Source organism: Podarcis tiliguerta (genome assembly GCF_965153285.1).
Source record: "Podarcis tiliguerta genome assembly, chromosome: 4".
Classification (NCBI taxonomy): Eukaryota; Metazoa; Chordata; class Lepidosauria; order Squamata; family Lacertidae; genus Podarcis; species Podarcis tiliguerta.
Genome location: NC_139537.1, coordinates 96,924,480 through 96,944,507, shown reverse-complemented (window position 1 = coordinate 96,944,507; position 20,028 = coordinate 96,924,480). Strand labels below are relative to the sequence as shown.

Genomic DNA, 20,028 nt, shown 5'->3' with positions numbered 1-20,028 from the left:
TGAACAGATTTTGTCTCCACCCTTGTCCCTAAGCCAATGCGGTCTTTTTCTTTTTCTGGATGTGTGTGAGAGAACCAATCGTTATAAGATCTAAAAATAAAGATACAAATAACAAATAATATAAATATAAATAACAAATAATATTAACAACAGCAACGAAAGTCCCTAAACAATACCCCAAGAGTCTGTTCAGCAGCCTCAGCTTTTGTAGCTGGAGTCAGTCAACCCTCCCAGGACTCACAACCAAGATGGCCTCATGGCTTTATCAGCTTCCGTTACCAATTTGATAAAGGGAGGGAGGGAGGAATCATTGCCTGTGGATTACAATGGCTTTGTTTATTTCTTATAGGTTTGCTTTCATTTTCTTTAGATTTTTTAAAACAGAGTAACACTAAACTCCTGTGCATGTCTACTCAGAAGTAAGTCTCCTTGTGTTCAATGAGGCTTACTACCAGGTAAATGAGAATAGGCCTGGAGTCTTAAACAGCATTCCATACTCCATTACCTGGACGTAAGCCCCATTAAACTCAATGGGACTTCCGTGTGGAAATATATAGGCTCGCACTGTCATTTATTTGCTTAGACTGTCAGTTTTTAATGCCGTAAAGCACACTGGGCCATTTTGAGGGCCAAAAGGTAGCATATAAATGAGTTTTCATATTTCAAGATTTGAGTATTGAATGTCATTTTGGAGACCTTTTAGATGGCGGGGAAAGAATGAAATGGGATGGGAATAAAACATAGACATTTAGACTAAAACTGTCCTTCTTTTCAAATAAGCTTCCAAACATTTCCTTCTATATTGACTTTTTTTGTTTTCTTAGAGGAGGCTGAAGTTTTCTCTTGCAGCCTTATAAATACAACTTGCTGCTAAGCTTTGAAGAAGAAATGCTGACAACCCTTTAAAATGGAATCCAACACTGTGTGGCACTAGCATAATTGAACAATATCAATAATTTCCACACCAAATCTCCCACTGAGGCCAGTCAAGAATTTAGCAATTATATCTCCCCAGGCTGCATTTTACACTCAAAATTATTTTCCCCCTCTTTACTGACAGGTAAATAACCAGTTTCTCTTAATTAGGCTCGATTATGGGAAATGAGCATGTTATTGAACAACAGCCATAGGGTGGAAGGCTACCTTTCATCAAAAGCACCATGTAAATGTCTTAAACTTGTCTAGTTGCCATGATAAATAGGCTATGGTACATGCTTATTTTAATTGCTACCAGCAAAATCTGCTGAAGTTTAAGCACTGTTCTTGGTAAAAGCATCTAATGTTGAAATGACCCACTTACTAGTGACCTGTGCTATCCGAGTTATGGATTTAAATTGGTAATTAATAAAAGTCAATTTCAGAAAATGCTAACACAAGGAGCTCAATAAAAATGCTAACTAGGCCTCAAATACTGCAGACAGTTTATTGACACTTTAATACATATTACTTATGCTAAAGACTTTTGTAGACTTAAAACTGAGGATGAAGAGATGACAATGGTCTTGTTTCTCAGCTAGGCAGTTGGAAGATCAGGAGTAAACGCAGTGGACTAGCTCATTTTTTGTGGTTCTTAATCCTGCTTATAATGGAGAAACAGACTGTGATTTCTTTTTGAAGCTCGATTATACCAAATGAACTCTCCTCTTTTTAAATCTGAGACTTCAGAGGACAAGAATTCAGGCAGAACAAAAAGAAAAGTTAGTCTCGCAGGGAAAGAATTTAACGTCCAATATGTAACGTGGACAAGGATGGGGTTGTCTTTGTGTAAAGGGAAGTGGTATATAGATAATCCAGCAGACTGCTTTAGGAGCTGCTTGAAAAGGGCCCCCTACATCTCCCTGCTCTGAAATGCTGAGCAAGTACAACCACAATAGATGTTTGAGCTGAGTTGTGATGTTCAATCCAGAAATGTGCAAAGTGTCTATAGCACAAGGAAACAGCCTACTGGTTCAACTGGGCCCCTCTTCACCTTCAGAGTACATGGTGTTACAGCTTGTAAGGTGTAAAGACCACAGCAAAGACCCCTCCCCATGATTATCATCCTGAGTGAATATTATTTGCATGCCTTTCTTACCATGCATATTATTGTATACAATGCACAGGATACATATGTTTGTTTGTATGTGTGTGTGTGTAGATAGATGTGCATGTTTGGGGTGCCATGAATGCCTAAACCTTACCAAGGCAGACCCCCAAAATTAAACCGACGGGTGCATTTCTAGGCGGGGGGGGGGGGAATAGTGTAGTGTGTGCCTAATAGCGACATCCATACCTTGTCGACTCACAATTAAGTTTAACTCTTTCTCTCCCTGCCATGGCCTCAACGAAAATCTCCTCTCTGAAGCTCCTATTGTCATTTCAAGTGAGGCCTCTACTGGTGCTGGTTGGGACCCTTTAAATCATGGGTAGGCAAACTAAGGCCCGGGGGCCAGATAGCCTTCTAAATCCGGCCCTCAGATGGTCCGGGAATCAGCATGTTTTTACATGAGTAGAATGTGTCATTTTATTTATTTTATTGGTTATTTGTGGGGCATAGGAATTCATTCATTCCCACCCCACCCCCCAAAAATATAGTCTGCCCCCCCACAAGGTCTGAAGGACAGTGGACTGACCCCCTGCTGAAAAAGTTTGCTGACCCTTGAATCTTCAAAGAGCTTCACAATGGGAAATGATGTTGGGACTATAGCAGGGTGTGAAACAGAAAAAATAGTTTCCTACCTCTCCCCCAGATGTACCGTATTTTTCGCTCTATAACACGCACCCGACCATAACACGCATGTAGTTTTTAGAGGAGGAAAATCCGTAGGCATGCCACCCGTAGGCATTCCCTCCATAACACGCACAGACATTTCCCCTTACTTTTTAGGAGGAAAAAAGTGAGTGTTATGGTGCAAAAAATACGGTACTCTTGGCTTCTATTGACATGAATTTACACAACCAACACACCTAATTTAGCCCTGAGGGCTTAGTCTATAATATGGGGGGGGGGTTATCCTCTAGATCTCAACAAGAAGACTAGTGCTGTATAGAATTTTTTCTGAAGTTTGAATTTTAGCGAGTATTAAAAGGTATGTGTAAGTGAAAGTTTCCTGAATTCTCCCCTTTTTTCCTTTTTATGCCACTTCACTTCTGCTTGTAGCCCAGCAGGTTTCTACTTCTGCACCCCACTGTTTTAAACAAATGCCTTCATCTTTCTAGAAACTGTAGTCATCTCTAGGGATGTTTATGGGATCTGAAGACACTCTGAAAACCAGTGGTGTGCTATATATGGTGGCTGGCATGCAAAGGCATTTAATACTGCAAAGTATTTGATAGTTACGTCATGGTATGTGCATTTTTTGTCATACAGCATAGGGTAGACAACATGCTATAGTAATTAATATTTGACAGCTGACAGCTTGTGAGATTTCACAATGGTTGCCTGCCAAGATTGAAACACTCGAGGGATGCCAAGAAATCTAAAACATTCACACTTTGAATTAAACCTGTCACATTAAAAATGTGATTTTGAAGGTTTCCCATATGAATATGTTTAGGCCAAAATCTGAAAATTCCCAAATATTGAACATTTGAGAATTTCCATTTCAGCTTTACCTAAAGCCCATCTATACAGCAGCATTTATATAAACATGAACTTGTCATTTTAGTGGGAAACGCATTAGTATTACGATATTGCTTGTTATCTAGCTGCTATTTTGATACAGATATTTCATAATCACTTGCTCGGTTTCTTATCTGCTGTGCTCCCACGTAACTGTGGTTTACCATGACCTTCCTTGTGTTTAAAATGTGTTGACTCTCATTTGGTATCATTATTTACCCACACTTGGCTCCCACCTCTGTTCTTCCATTTGTGAGTGAAGAGTGATCAGCAATGTTTACACAAATATGTGCTATGTGCCATCCATTATTTGCTGAGCTTTCCTATCAAGGGCTGCTTCCTGGAGCCATGGAATGACTAACAGTAAACTCAGCACTACTGCGACATTCTACTAGCCAAAAGGAGAGGGTGCCGCACTTCAATAGGAATAAATAAAACAGAAGCATTTCATATGGTTCCTGGGTGAAATTCATTGTGAACTATAGAGACAGGATGAAGAACCAGATATTGCTTGACTCCAACTCCCATCAGCCAGCATGGCCAATGGTCAGTGATGATGGGAGTTGTAGCCTAGCAACATTTGCAGGACCATGATCTCTCCATCCCTGATAGGAATGAAAGAGAGAGTGAAGGGTGTGTATATTTTCAACAGGTTAGGTGATAGTGGTGATTACAGGGCACTCCCAATTGGGTGCAAAACTCCCAATTCTTCTCACTTAGTTGACCTTTCTGTTCTGAAGTTGTTGTAATCCTCTTGGTTTTAGATTTTGAGGCTGCCCCATGAAAATTTAAACTTCTGCTGGCCTATCTTAAATATCTATAATGTTTTAGCTCTTGACTGCCTGCTTCTGGATTTTATCTGCTGTTTGCCACTTTGATATGATTATTACTGTTGCCCTGTTTTTCAGGTCTCAGAAGCTATTAGTCACTTTGGACATTTTATAGATAAAACGGTTTTAATACATACTAAAAAGGTAGAGAGGAGAGGTGTACCGTGCCTGCTGTTGTACAAATGAGAGATTGTGTATTAATTTGAAATAATCAGCCAAATCTTTGACCGAAAGCCTACAGCCAGATTCATTGTGAGAGGGAACTGTCTAAGAAATGTTGAGAGAAAAGAAAGTAGACTAACTGCAATGGTCAGTTTCCTAAAACACAATTGTTGTTGTTTAGTCGTTTAGTCATGTCCGACTCTTCGTGATCCCATGGACCAGAGCATGCCAGGCACTTCTGTCTTCCACTGCCTCCCCCAGTTTGGTCAAACTCATGTTGGTAGCTTCGCGAACACTATCCAACCATCTCGCCCTCTGTCGTCCCCTTCTCCTTGTGCTTAATGCTTGAATCTTAATGCTTCAGTGCAGAATAGTTGATTGCAGAAGTTAACACTCAATAGGTTCATCTGTAATATAGATAGATAGATAGATAGATAGATAGATAGATAGATATTCTGTGGCAAATACTTTCAAGTGGTCTTTGGGTTGCATTGCCTTCAGCACTATAAAAAAACTACATCAGCAGTGCCTCGGAATTTCATGTTTCTTCCTGTGAAGGTGACAGGAATTTTGAGAAAAGCCAACAAAATTTGATCAGATCATAAGAGCCAATTCCTAGAGCCTAAGCTACCTTCACACACACCCCATATTTGAGAGGATCACCCCCCAATTTTTTTTGGATGGGCATTGCCATTTGAATGGTGTGTGTGCCACATTTTGTGATCAATTACGCAGGGGAGGGCGGCTTACCTGGTTCCCTGCCAAAAAATATTTTATTCAAGTTGGCAGCCCTAGATCAGATTAGTGAAACATCTTGGTGGGAGGGAGAAGTTGCACAATCTACGTTAGCACTGAATTGCCTAAAGTGAAATTCAAGATGAATCTGAAGATTTCTTCACAGAAAATGGCCAATGAAAATTGCAATATGTCAATCAGACACAACATCCAACACACCCATTTTATTATTCATTGTCTCCCATCTTCAAAGAGCATTGCAAATACAGAGGCCTGGCTGCCAAGGGGCTGCCAAGAGAATGCAGGTCATCCACAGGTCAGGGAAAAGGACTTGAGATGTGAAATGCAATGAACTTTTATTCACAGAAGTAAAAACACAACAGAGTTTCTCTAGGCTCGTCTCCCTTACTTGAAGACATTGCAGTAACTGGCGCCTGGCCCCTCCTTCCCCTCTCTGGCACCCTCACTCACTGCAAACTGTGTCGAGTGGGAGGGCCTCCCCTCTTGGCCTGTCTGGCCCTTTGCTCAGCAATGTGCAGGACTCTTCTCATTCTGGGGGTTAGTGGATGAGGAGAGCTAGTTGGAACAGGACCATCCAGTTGCTGAGCAATAGAAACGGCTTCTGCCTCTCTGTCAGTCTGCACTCGCATTGAGACTCTCAGCATCCAGTTCTGTCCTGGAACGGCTTTCTTCTTCTCCACCCACCCCCATGCTCCCTCACACCCACCCCCCCCTGCTTCTAGCATCTCCCAGCTTGTTCCTTCCACAGACTGGTCCCCCATATCCCACCACCACTGTCCTGGATCTAAGTCTTCTTCCTCTGTGTCATCCATGGGGCATTCTTGGGTAGGCGGCAACACACCCCTCCTCAGTCGCTGACACCAGCAGACTCTGAGGCCAAGCTCACCCTCATTGAATTCTCATTTTTCTTTGTTTCCCACCCCAATTCCAGAATGATAAAAAAAAAGGGCTATGTCATTTCACAGCATCCACTGCCTGCAAACCCTAAGGAAATTGTGTAGTGCTGTCATTAAGATCATAACAGGTTTAATGAATAGCCAACATTCAATTCTTGGCTGCATTCAGAGGGCACTTCATTCCGTCTTCCTGATGTTTTCTTACCTGTTAATTATTATGTTTATGTGATCTTTGACACATGGTAAAAGCCTCTTCAGGAAACAGAATGGAATCTAGGAGAAGATTAGCACTCATTCCCATGTTATTTTGTTTCGGGGAGGGGGATGTTGAGAACCCCACAAACTTGAAAAAGCAGTTTTCTGTTTTGCCATTTTTATTATCATGCCACTGACGCTCACATGACAAAATCAGGAGCTGTATCCTGGCCTACAGATCTTTTCCGCTCTTTAGCACGATGAGGCAGTATATCAATGAAAAGGCCACAGTTACATATCAGAACAGATACTGCAGTGTAAAAGGAACAATAGAAAAATTGGAAGAGAAGCACAGGCATTATAAGCAGTAAAACTACCACAATAGGCCCCACATCTGAAGGCAGCCCTTATCTCCTAGAACCAAAGCCTTGAGTTTTCAGGGTGAGCAGAGAAGAGGGAGCACCTAGGAGCTCCATCAACTTTTTATCAAATTATGGTAAAAATGTTGCTTCCAATTTAAGTTGTCATTGCACTTTTTTATCATATCAGGCAATAAAAACAAACTAAGTTAAAATAATGTATGGAATGTATGGAAGTGAGAGCTGGACCATAAAGAAAGCTGATCGCCGAAGAATTGACGCTTTTGAATTATGGTGCTGGAGGAGACTCTTGAGAGTCCCATGGACTGCAAGAAGATCAAACGCATCCATTCTTAAGGAAATCAGCCCTGAGTGCTCACTGGAAGGACAGATCGTGAAGCTGAGGCTCCATGACTTTGGCCACCTCATGAGAAGAGGAGACTCCCTGGAAAAGACCCTGATGTTGGGAAAGATGGAGGGCACAAGGAGAAGGGGACGACAGAGGACGAGATGGTTAGACAGTGTTCTCGAAGCTACAAACATGAATCTGACCAAACTGCGGGTGGCAGTGGAAGACAGAAGGGCCTGGCGTGCTCTGGTCCATGGGGTCACGAAGAGTCGGACACGACTGAACGACTAAACAACAACAACAAGTTAAAATAAAAATTAAAAACAAAGAAAAAAGCAAGAAGAAAAGAAAAAGAGGGGAGAAATTAGAAAGCCCTCTCTCAAAGGCAGATCTCAACCCATGTCTCACAGAAGGGGGTGGACCCTTCTCTCACCTTTCTTCTCCCAGCCTCCCACCCTGGGAGATCTTCCCATCCCTGCCTCTCACACAGGGTCTTTCACCAGCCATCCATCACTTTCCTGTGCGCACCCTCATTAACCCAGCGTAGAAGTCCCAATTTAATTTGTATAGAGAAGATAAAAAGTTTAATGAAAACATTCTTCATGTAACTCCTTCTAGGACTAGCGTTGCTCAGTGCATACATCTACCATGCTGTTTAGCAAACAAGTTTCACAAAAAGAGAAATAGCTTATTTATTTACGGGTAGACTGCCAAATTCTACCTTGTTTACCTGTTAACTTTTAGCATTTTGCTCCAAATTTGCTTGCAATTTGATATTGCCGCATTACCTTCAGTGTGTGTCTGTATGATTTCATCAGTCACAGTCTTTGCTTTTTTGACATCACGAATGCTTTTTCTTCAGAAATCTTTGCCAGCCCTTTTCCAGTGTAAAAGTGTTCAAGTCAAGAACCGATATTTCTTCTCCTGATGGCCATTGTGTCTTATGTTCATGAGTGTAACTATCCAGCTTGTCTTTTTAACTGCAACCCAAAACAGAGGACTGATGGTTTCGGGGATTTCTATGCAATAATGTCAAATCATTTCTATATGTTGGCTGTCAAATACCTTCAGTACCACATTTTTCATAGTTCCTTTTTTATTAGCTGTCTTAAAACTACACGTACTACCCAAGATGATACATACACAATGGGAAAGGGGGAGCTCACAACACTTTCTTCACTAGCGGGCCAGCAAATCAAAAGCTGATATGTTATTTTTGCTCCTCCCTGCTTGCTCGCTGCTACGGTAACCATTTGCTTCTTTAACCAGAAAACGGACTTGAAGCTGGTAAGCAGGTGACTCATGGCATTGCCAAGCAGAAGAAATGAAGGGTGAAAGTTGCCTTAAGTCTCTTCCTTCACTGGCATACTAAGGGCGCATTCAAATGTGAGGAATATTGCACACTTCTGTCCCATTTTCTAATGTTAACACTAATGTTGTGTTAGGAACGGTGTCTTTTTGACCAACATACCGGGATGCTGCACTAAATTTCATTCACCCCAGTGGGTGCACGTGAAACATAGCCGTTAACATCATTGGAAGTGGAATAGGATACAAATGCAATAAATTGTGGAAAGTTGTGTGTGTGTGCGCGCATCTCTGTTTCCAATTCCCAAAACTTCCCTTGCTAAACTGAATGGAGATACATAGCGCTTCTGAGCACTGAAATATATGTAAGTATCATTCCTACCCATGAAGAGCAACCTGGATCAGACTGAATGAGACTTTGTACATTTCCACATGCAACACTTTGGAGCAAGAGCCATTTTATAAGGTATGTAATTCAGACATAAAACCTACATTCGCCAAAATGTTCCTTTTCATTAGAAATGCCTCTCATCCATTTTTTTCTCATGAACAATAACCGGACAAATGACATGAGGAGAACTCAAAAGGTTAACATAGCATAAGAATACAGCAGTACCTTGGTTCACAAACAAACTGGTACCCAAACACCTTGGAACCCAAACACTGCAAACCCGGAAGTAAGTGTTTCGGTTTGCAAACCTTTTTCAGAAGCTGAACATGCTTCGTTTTGAGTGTTACACTTCTGATTTGAGTGTTACGCCGAGGTCTGTCTGTTTTTGCTATTTATTTTGCGTTTTTGTGGCTCTTTTTCGTTTTGTTTTTGTGACTGTGGGCTACTGTCAGCTACTGATCGATCGATTTGTGTGACTACAGTACATTGTTTATTTCTTTCATTTTATGGATCAATGGTCTCCTTAGATAGTAAAATTCATGTTAAATTGCTGTTTTAGGGGTTGCTTTTAAAAGTCTGGAACAGATTAATCCATTTTGCATTACTTTCTATGTGAAAGCTCACCTTGGTTTTGGAATGCTTTGGTTTTGAAACGGACTTCCAGAATGGATTAAGTTTGAGAACCAAGGTACCACTGTATCAGATGCTGCATCAGTCTAGCATCCTGTTACCACAGTGGCCAACCAGATGATGTTGAAGAAGAAGAGTTTGAATTTGATATCCCGCTTTATCACTACCCGAAGGAGTCTCAAAGCGGCTAACATTCTCCTTTCCCTTCCTCCCCACAACAAACACTCTGTGAGGTGAGTGGGGCTGAGAGACTTCAGAGAAGTGTGACTGGCCCAAGGTCACCCAGCAGCTGCATGTGGAGGAGCGGAGACGCGAACCCGGTTCCCCAGATTACGAGACTACCGCTCTTAACCACTACACCACACTGGCTCCCTGTAGGATGCCTGTAGGAAGCCTCTGTAGGATGTAGGAACACACAAGTTAAGCCTCAGGTGTGAAAATGCTCTAGGTTGGCCTCCATACTTTAGTCTGAATTGCTTGTGAAATGCTCTCTCCATCAGTTGAAGGTGGGCAGCAGTGCAAATCCCCCTTCAAAAGAAAATCTGAACCTCAGATTAGGTGTTGGATGGAGACTTAAGTGCAAATCCCAAACAACATTTGACAAGTATGGCTTGGGAAAGGATGTTGTTGCTGCACAAAGTGCTGTCTTACTGTAGGCTAGAAGGCCCAACAGTGCAAGAAATAAGCATGCCCCACTGATATGTAGAGCACAAATGCCAGCAACAGCCAGTCAACATTCATTATAGCTCAGTCAGTAGAGCATGAGAGTAGAGCAGGGTCGTGGGTTTGAACCCCATGTTGGACCAAAGAGTTAGACTGAATGAATCTTGTGGTCCCTTCCAATTCTACAGTTCTATTATTCTATTATTCTACCCAGTCCTAGTGGGTGTAATAACCTAACAAGACGTTGGCCAAGTAAGTTGAACAGTGTGCAAAAACACACAAAGAGGGTCAGATACTTTCAGTTGTGGTCTAGTCATTCCAGTCCCAGCCCAACAATGTCAAATCTGCATATGAATTTCAACTTGACAACTTTCCACTGGAGTCTATTAAATGGGCAGCAGATGTTGCTTTAGCCACAGATCCTTTGATTTTGGGGTTCTTCTGGAAGCGTTAAAATGAGTTAACAAGGCCAAAAGGTTTTTGTTGTTTATTTTCTGATACCCCACAGTTCCTGTTGTAACAGCTTAGGCCAGCTAATAAAAAAGTACAACAATTTAAAAACAAAGTGAAAACAATACCAAAAATGCAATGTTTCATACAATCTGATGGTCAGTACCAAAGCAGCAACAAATGCTTAAAATGTAGAAATATTGGGGAAAGGAGTGCAAGTTTTGAGCTGCATTGTTCCTTCCTTCTTATCATTATTGTTGGAACTTTCAATGTTGAAACCCATTAGCACCTTCCTTAAGCACTAATATATTCAGTGGTTTAGTGACCTTTTCAAATGTGACCTTTTTGGATTCCTTTCTTGAGGCTATGGGGTAAAATGATTTCACCACCTGCTTCTGGTTGCAATATGATATAATTGTATGAAGGGTCCTTGAACGAGAATAGAACAAGCTTTTGCTCTTTAGCAAATGGATTGATGCGCCTCGAAAGGGACCTGCTTAACCCCCATTGTTTCACACATGTGCTTTTTTTTCTTCTTAAGTTGACAAATGATTTTCTAATAACAACCATAAATCAATTGGGCCTTAAAATAAGGTTGTCATATAAAGATAAAAACAATTATTTCCCCGCCAAATGGTTTTCCCATGCTAGTTTTCTAACATGTGCCCTAGAGGTGAAAAGTAAAAATATTTCCCTTGTGGCTGATCTTTGAAAGAATGGGAAATTCTGTGTAAAAATTCCATTACAGTAGAGTAGATCAAGAATAAGGATGAACTAGAGGGTAGGACTGTACGTTTTCAAGGAAACTGTACAAAAAAACTGGTGTTAATGTTATCTATGAAAGGGAAATAAGTTCCTGTTCATTTTAGCTTTGCATACAACTGTTAACATGTACTTGCTCTTTTAATGTTTCAGTGACTTTTAAATCCATCACATTCTTATCTGATTAGATATGAGGTGCTTTGATGATTGGATGCCTTCCCACAATTTTCTAAGTGTCTTCCTGTTACTCTGGGTGTTGAAAGACATAAAACTTTATTTGCTGGAAAGCCACATCTTTAAAGACAGAAATGATTAATTGTGAACCTATTACCAGCTTTGTGGGGGAAAGAAAAATGTCCCAGGATTTTATTTGTGTCTTTAACTTCAGCACTCTGGGATTTTCAAATTCACAACTATCCAATAGTGAATTAGGTTGCCCCTTGTATCATTGCAGGACTGGCTATGGTCATGGATTTTGAGCTGAAAACAGTGTGTGGATCTGACAGTAGTCTGTCAGATTCTCATTTTTCCAATCTGATGCTCAGTTCTTCACAATTCCACATCAGTTTATTATGAAAATTCACTGGCATTTCAGTGTAAATATCTAACACACATTTTTGTCTGTAATTTTGCCTAACACACACATGTGTATGTTTTGTGAAGCAATTTCCCCTAATATAATACACTTTTGTGCTATTTTCACAAATGTGGGTCACTTTAGGCCCATTTTCCTTAATACACCCTTTAAAAAATTGTTTGGTTGGAGAACTGCATCACAAAATTCAGATAAGTGCACATTTCAAAGGATGGCATGGTTTCTGGGGGACAGGGGGCGGGCGGGTGTGGGGGACTCCCTGGTCCTGAATGGGGTAACTGTGCTTCTAAAAGGCCAGGTGCGCAGCCTAGGAGTCATTTTGGGTTCGCAGCTGTCCATGGAGGCGCAGGTCAGTTCTGTGTCCAGGGCGGCTGCTGACCAGCTCCACCTGGTATGCAGGCTGAAACCCTACCTGCCCATGCTCTGTCTCGCCAGAGTAGTGCATGCTCTGGTTATCTCCCGCTTGGACTACTGCAATGGGGCTACCTTTGAAGGAAACTACATCTAATCCAGAATGCAGCTGCAAGACTGGTGACAGGGATCAGCCACTGGAACCATATAACACCACTCCTAAAAGATTTACGTTGGCTCCCAATAGATTTCCAAGCACAATTCAAAGTGTTGGCGCTGACCTTTAAAGTCCAAAATGGCTTTGTCCCTGTATACCTGAAGGAGCATCTCTACCCCCATCGTACAGCCTGGATACTGAGATCCAGCTCTGAGGGCCTTCTGGCAGTTCCCCTTCTGTGAGAAGTGAGGTTACAGTGAACCAGGCAGAGGGCCTTCTCAGTAGTGGTGCCCATCCTGTGGAACGCCCTCTCATCAGGTGTCAAATAGATAAGCAACTACACAACCTTGTCAGTGGTGGTTAGATGCATAAGCAAAATTCTCTAGCAAACCATGCAGCCAAGGTTTCCCCATCCCATAATTTTGTGAACCCTACATATGATAAGCGAAGAGAATGACCTTCTTCTCCATCATACTCATCTGGAACCTAAAAAATATCCCTAATAACCTCTCTATCCTTGCATGCATGAACAGTCTATTTGTAATGACACATGATTAAACAAAAGGAAGTGTCTCAGTCATAGCAGACAAGTCATATATCTGACACTAAGATGCAGAGTTAATTTTACAAGAAAGCAAAGATGTATTGCGAATCAGTGTGCAAGGACTTTTTCTACCCCTTTGCTAATGTTTTCCGAGTCAATCATTGGCACTAATGCCTCATAATGCTGCACGCTACTGCGAGTCTTCACTCAAAACTTGAAGCTGATAGATCAAGACAAGGTCAGGGTAGTGCCGCTTCTGTGTTTGCATGACTACAATCCCATCCTTCACAGAATGCCTTCCCATTGGCTCGATGTGTCACAGAGTTGATGGAAGGCAAGGAAGTCTCTTTACTTTCCTGTAGCAGAAGTTTGCCAAGATTTCTCTGAGCATGACACCATGCCTTGTTTGGAAGCCATGTGTTCTAATTTAATTCTCAGATCCGTCTGTCACAACAACAGGAGCACACGGTTCTTGGAAATGCTTTGATGCTGGTGACTCACAATGTTGTGCCTTTGAGCGCATGCACATCGGGATCTTTCTCTTGCCCTTGCCTGCCCCTGCATTTTATTCAGTTCTGCAATGCATGATCCTGCAAGGACTGATGGTCTGTATTGCAGTCCAGAAAGACTGAAGCTATTTTGTCATCTCTGAAGATATTGTCGCCAGATTTAGCATGACAGTTCCAAAATGCACTAATCTGGACACCTCTAAATATATTGTCATCCAATTTGTCATGACCATTCCCAAGAGTGAGGAGTGAGTTTTTGTCTCTATTTAGATACTATTGGAGGCCATTTTTAAAAAGATGGTGGACTGACCTTTCAAAACTGCATGGATTTTAACCAAATTTTGCATGATGGTTCCTCAGATCAGGATTGTATCTATTTTCAGATGCAGTTGGATGCCATTTTGTAACAAGATGATGGACTGACCTTTCAAAACTGCGCTGATTTAAACTACTGATTGCAAAACTGCATTGATTTTTTGGTTCCTTAAAATTCTCAAGCAATTCCAGATACAAGGCTGCTAGTATTCTATACTTTACTAGCAATGTGCTAGTTACTACGACAGATGGATGACAGACTTATTTATGGCAAACATCCCACAGTAGCGTTTCAATAATGTCTGTAAACGGGCGACAGGACCTGCAATAAAAGTTTTGCCCTCAGGTGAACCACTTTATCCTCCCCCCCCCCCCCCAGAAGTGAAAATATCCACTAACTTGAGGGAAAGAAGAAGGGTACACTCAAGGACAGCAGTGAGATGTGGGCTGGTGACACCCAGCCCCTGAGAGTCAAATTTCCTCTTCATCTCCATATTTCGGTTTTATATAATAATACGTCATGTTTGAGAAATAGGTAAAGGGTAAAGAGACCCCTGGCCGTTAGGTCCAGTCGCGGACTCTGGGGTTGCGCGCTCATCTCGCTCTATAGGCCGAGGGAGCCGGCGTTTGTCCTCAAGACAGCTTCCGGGTCATGTGGCCAGCATGACTAAACCGCTTCTGGCAAACCAGAGCAGCACACGGAAACACCGTTTACCTTTCCACCGGAGTGGTACCTATTTATCTACTTGCACTTTGACGTGCTTTTGAACTGTTAGGTTGGCAGAAGCAGGGACTGAGCAACAGGAGCTCACCTCGTTGCAGGGATTCAAACCACTGACCTTCTGATCAGCAAGCCCTAGGCTCAGTGGTTTAACCCACAGCACCACCCGTGATAAATAGGAGCATAGCTGTCAACTTTCCCCTTTTCTTAAGGGAAAATCCCTTATTCCGAATAGGATTCCTTGCAAGAAAAGGGAAAAGTTGAGAGCTATGAATAGGAGCAACCTAATCAGAGAAGCTGGCTGGACCTTGACCCTTGTCCCACCAACTTTCATAATTCACCTCCTTGTGGTTGTCCTTTTACCCATCCACCAAATGTGCATCCATGCTTGAGGATTTTACCATGGGGGCAGGGGAGGCAAGGCTGGCATTTACAAACCTGGATGTGTTCCCCATTACCAAAAGCTAATCATGATCTCAAGGGACTGAGGGAGAGCAGGCTTGTGGAGACCCCCCCCCCAAAAAAAAATATTTGATTCTTGGTCTTGGTTTTACTTGATGGTGATTAAATGCTAGGAACTAACTTTTACAGATAGATAGATGATAGATAGATAGATAGATAGATAGATAGATGATAGATAGATAGATGATATAAACACAGTGGTTATAATCAAATTGAGTCCCCTACCACCCCCCAGAATTTCCTTTCTTTCCATATTTTAGTTTTTCTTTAGGAAAGCCCCAATTATACAAGTGCACAATTTCACCTTGAAAAAAGTCAGATTTGGCTTCTTCCTTCCATGCGCATCGTTTGCCCTTGGAAACGATTTCCAAAAAGATAGCCAGTCAAAAGATTAATAGAATTAAAATCTTTGTAGAATAAGCTTGTTCTTGCTGACAGCTAACTTGATTCCCCCCCTTCCTTTCAAAAGACAGTAAACAGAAACAAAGCCTGCAGCAATACAAAGGAAGCGAGCACATTAAAGAGGGATTAGCTTCAGGAGGCTATGACAGATGTAAAGTGCTTTGCACACGTTGCTATGTGATGTTGAACATATGTTGTCAATTAAAAATTGCTTAAGAAATATTTAACAAGGCAAATCTTACATAGCTCTGGTTTGTAAGAATATACTGCCTTTCTCTTTCACCACCTTTCATTTCATTTAATGCTTTATTGTGAGCAAAAGAAGAAGAAGAAGAAACCACCCTTTGCACCATAGTTACTACTCGAATATACTTCCCAGGGTGGTGTTTTAATTGTATGTCTTGGAATCCTAACATTAATCTGCCTCTTTAGGAAAGAATGAGGCAGCTTGCATTAAAGCACCGATTCCCATACTCCAGTGTTGTCTTTGATAATTGCCTCTCTAGGGTCTCAAAACATGGGGGCTTCCCTGTCCTGCTGTGCCACTAAGCCTGCTGGGCCACTACCCTGCCAAGTGGAATTTCATGCATTGTTTAAAAAACTTACCCCACAAATCTCAAAGTCATACACTCCCCTGTGCTACACACCCTGATATCCTTCCATCTGAATTTAGAAAGTCTCCTTCAGAGATCTCTGTCAATCTGTAATGAAAACAGATGAAAGACAAAACAGCACCCATTTAAAACCAAAATACAGCAATTGTTTTATTTTTTCCTTTTTTCTTGGAAGAAGAGGAAGAGGAGGAGGAGGAGGAGTTTGTATTTGATATCCAGCTTTATCACTACCCGAAGGAGTCTCAAAGCGGCTAACAATCTCCTTTCCCTTCCTCCCCCACAACAAACACTCTGTGAGGTGAGTGAGGCTGAGAGACTTCAGAGAAGTGTGACTGGCCCAAGGTCACCCAGCAGCTGCATGTGGAGGAGCAGAGACGCGAACCCAGTTCCCCAGATTACGAGTCTACCGCTCTTAAGCACTACACCACACAGGATCTCTTGGAAATTTTATAGGTGTTTGATTGCTCATGTTGCCCTATCTTATCTCTGGTTTGCATTCAAACCAAGATGCCTTCTTCAATTGTTCTGCTTTCTGTTTATAAACCCTTTTGACATAGGCCGTATATTTCTGTTTTGTACAGTCTTGAACACTGCTGGTGCTAAAAAGTGTAGTAATCATACTGCAGGAAAACTGAATTCTGAATCAAGGGAAATGAAAGGTGAATGTGAGAATTGAAGTGGCTAATGTATGGTGGTGATAAAATCCATAAAAAAAATCAAACACAGTTGGATGCTACCTTAATGAGCTGCCACAATCTGAATTCACTCATGTGTCAGAGCACCCTTTTAGTCACAGAAAGGAATAGGAATGTGTCTAGCCTAAGTCTGTGTGATTGGCAGGAAGGGAAAAAGGAGGGCTCAGTATTGGACAGTCACGATATAAATACCAGGCAATTTCCAACCTTCCGTTTGTGGCCTATCCAGCTCCAGCTTCCAGTTAAATTTTCTGACCAGGGATGCAGAGGTGGAGAACTTGGGATCAAGCCATCTTTAGCCACAGGTTGACCTAAGTTTTGAACTGGGGAAAGTAAGAGGAAACTTGACAATCAAGTTATGGTTGGGTCAGTTTACTGTGAACTTGTCAACCTTCAACCTTTATGCCATTATTGAAATTCCATGGCACAGGTACCGCTTGTTTCTGTCTACTGAATCTTTCTGCAGAAAATAATCCATAAAAGTCTATGGAAACTCAAAACAGGATATGGTTTCCATTCTGTAACTTTTGTTTTGTTTTGATAAATTGTGACACAAATTGTTAGAAGCACCAATGCACACCTACCTCTAACCTGTTTTACTAGAATACAGATTAATGTATTGATTGTGAGCTGGAAGCTTCCTTAACTTCCATCTCCGTGTAGACCTGTGACAAATCCATCTCACAGAATCATTTTCCACCTACCCATAGAGTCAATCTAGCTTCTGTTTGTCACAAGTTATACTTTTTGACTTTTAGGAATGAGTTTATAATACCCCTGAAATCTTCCTACATATATAGCATGCAATCTTTTTTTTTTTTTAAAGAATGAATTGGAAACAGAATTTCCTCAACCACAACTTTTTAGAGGACACATAAGCAAATGCTACAAGCAGCAAGTCTGACATTTGGAAGCTGTCCTCGACAAGCGTTCATATTCCTTCATGTGTTGTGTTTCACGTGCTTTAGGTTCAATAATGAGGCCTAAAACAGTCTCTAATTTCAAGGTGCATTTATGATTCATGAACCAATTCAGTCAGAAGATCTATATTGGGAGGAATTTGGATCTTCTTATCCACTGTCCCTGCTCCACATATTAATAGAAAGGTCTGAATAGAACTTTTGCATGTATATGTTGTATGTATAGTCTTTGCACAACTGTGAAGCCTGCATAAACCTAAATGGGTGTACAGAACCTGTGTGTGTCAGGTCAGGGATCTGTGTATGGTAGCTCTGTGTGGTCAGTGACTGAACTGCATGTAGCAGCTTTCTGACTCTGCCCCTCCAGTTGATCCATAGAACTTTCTGGGCATCAAAACTGAGTCCTGCTTGAGCACCATTGTGTTCCTGAGCTGTGGCATGTTAATGAGTCCTTGATTTCTTCCACCTTCTGCCTTGCTCCTGCCTCTTTGGGTCCTCAAAACTGGCTTGCCTCATGGCTTCTGATTCCTGCTCCTTGCTCACCTCAGACTTCTGCCCAAGGCCCAGCCCTAACAATGAGTACAGCTGCATGTGCCAATGCTACATTCCAACCTATGGATGGATTCATGGAGATTTGGAGAGGCAGCGCAGCAGATGAGGTGTTACTTCCCCGCTCCCACATTTCACTGAACAGGTGAAAAGTGCTGCTGAGTGAGACAGAGGAAGTGGACTGGATGGAGAATGTCTGGCTGCATAAATATCCAGTTGAAGAACGTTAGGGCACTGCAAATTTTAGGTTTGCCAAACACAGATGTCCTTGTTCACATAATCTGTCCCGTCTACCATGATATCCTGCTTGATGAAAAGTGCAGAATGTTTTGCTTTGCAAAAGCAAACCTGAGAAAAGAAAGAAATTGACAGGATATGTTTCTTCCTCCCATTTCACATAGCATAGATTACTTCATCCACATTCTTTGTGCAGTAGAGGCTGTCATCTGAAACTAATCTTGATGGGCAAGAGGCCTTCTTTTAAATGTTTGTGTTACTTTGTTCTACTGAAGAATCAGAATTAGATAGTTAATAAAATGAGTTTATAGAAGCACAATGGTGGCAGTCACAATTTATAGTGCTTTATAGAAGCACAATGGTGGCAGCCACAATTACTTTGCTTAATCAGGAATTTGGTACTGTTGGAGATATATTTCTAAAGCTGGTGACCATTTTGAACCCTTGTTCAAAAGTGTGGTGTAGTGGTTAAGAGCGGTAGACTCGTAATCTGGTGAACCGGGTTTGTGTCTCCACTCTTCCACATGCAGCTGCTGGGTGACCTTGGGCTAGCCACACTTCTTTGAAGTCTCTCAGCCTCACTCACCTCACAGAGTGTTTGTTGAGGGGGAGGGGGAAAGGAGATTGTTAGCCGCTTTGAGACTCCTTCGGGTAGTGATAAAGTGGGATATCAAATCCAAACTCCTCCTCCTCCTCCTCCTCCTCCTCTTCTTCTTCTTCTTCTTCTTCTTCTTCTTCTTCTTCTTCTTCTTCTTCTTCTTTGCAATCCTGTGCACCCTGACTTGGTGACAAATTCCACCGAACATGGTATTACTTACTTCTGAATAAATATGTCTAAAATAATTCTGGTGCCTCAACCCCTATCTCTAATGAAAATATTCTCATGAGTTTGTGGGTGCCAGACTCCCCTAAATTCCTGGGTCCCGTAAGTGTTAGAATCCAATCAAGGCTTGTGTGTGTTAAACGGGACGCCAAACTCCTAATCCCTGTACCCAGCTTCCCGTGTTCAGGAGATTGCCTGGGAGATGAGCCATTAAGAAAATAATGGAACTGTGATGAGCCATTGAGAGAACAAAGGGAAGGTGTCTCTGTCTTCACCCAAAAGGAAAGAAGTACCCAACCTGGATCAAGGAAGAAGCTGCAGCTCAAGATAGCAAAAGAGGTCCTAAGGGTAGACTGAAGAAATTATGGGCTTTGACGATATTTTTATTCCAAAGGGACTCATTTTTATGGATCCAGTCACTTCAAACTGCACAGTACCTGCAATATTATACAGTATATGTGTAAAGTAAACCAGTAAACCCCTGAGTAAAGGGAACCCTGACCGTTAGGTCCAGTCACAGATGAGTCTGGGGTTGCGGCGCTCATCCCTCTTTACTGGCTGAGGGAGCCGGCGTACAGCTTCTGGGTCATGTGGCCAGCATGACTAAGGTGCTTCTGGCGAACCAGAGCAGCGCATGGAAACGCCATTTACCTTCCCACCAGAGTGGTACCTATTTATCTACTTTCACTTTGACGTGCTTTTGAACTGCTAGGTTGGCAGGAGCAGGGACTGAGCAATGGGAGCTCACCCTGTCGCGGGGATTCGAACCACCGACCTTCTGC

At 42.0% G+C, this 20,028-nt stretch overlaps 1 long non-coding RNA gene across 1 annotated transcript in view; it reads right to left on the bottom strand.

The window, feature by feature from the left end:
* LOC310675388 overlaps positions 1-20,028 on the bottom strand; it is a 139,143-nt gene that overhangs the window by 34,018 nt on the left and 85,097 nt on the right. Inside the window, exon 6 of the long non-coding RNA XR_014510090.1 lies at positions 7,937-8,128. This is a non-coding gene — a long non-coding RNA (uncharacterized lncRNA). The remainder of the gene's footprint in view (positions 1-7,936; positions 8,129-20,028) is intronic.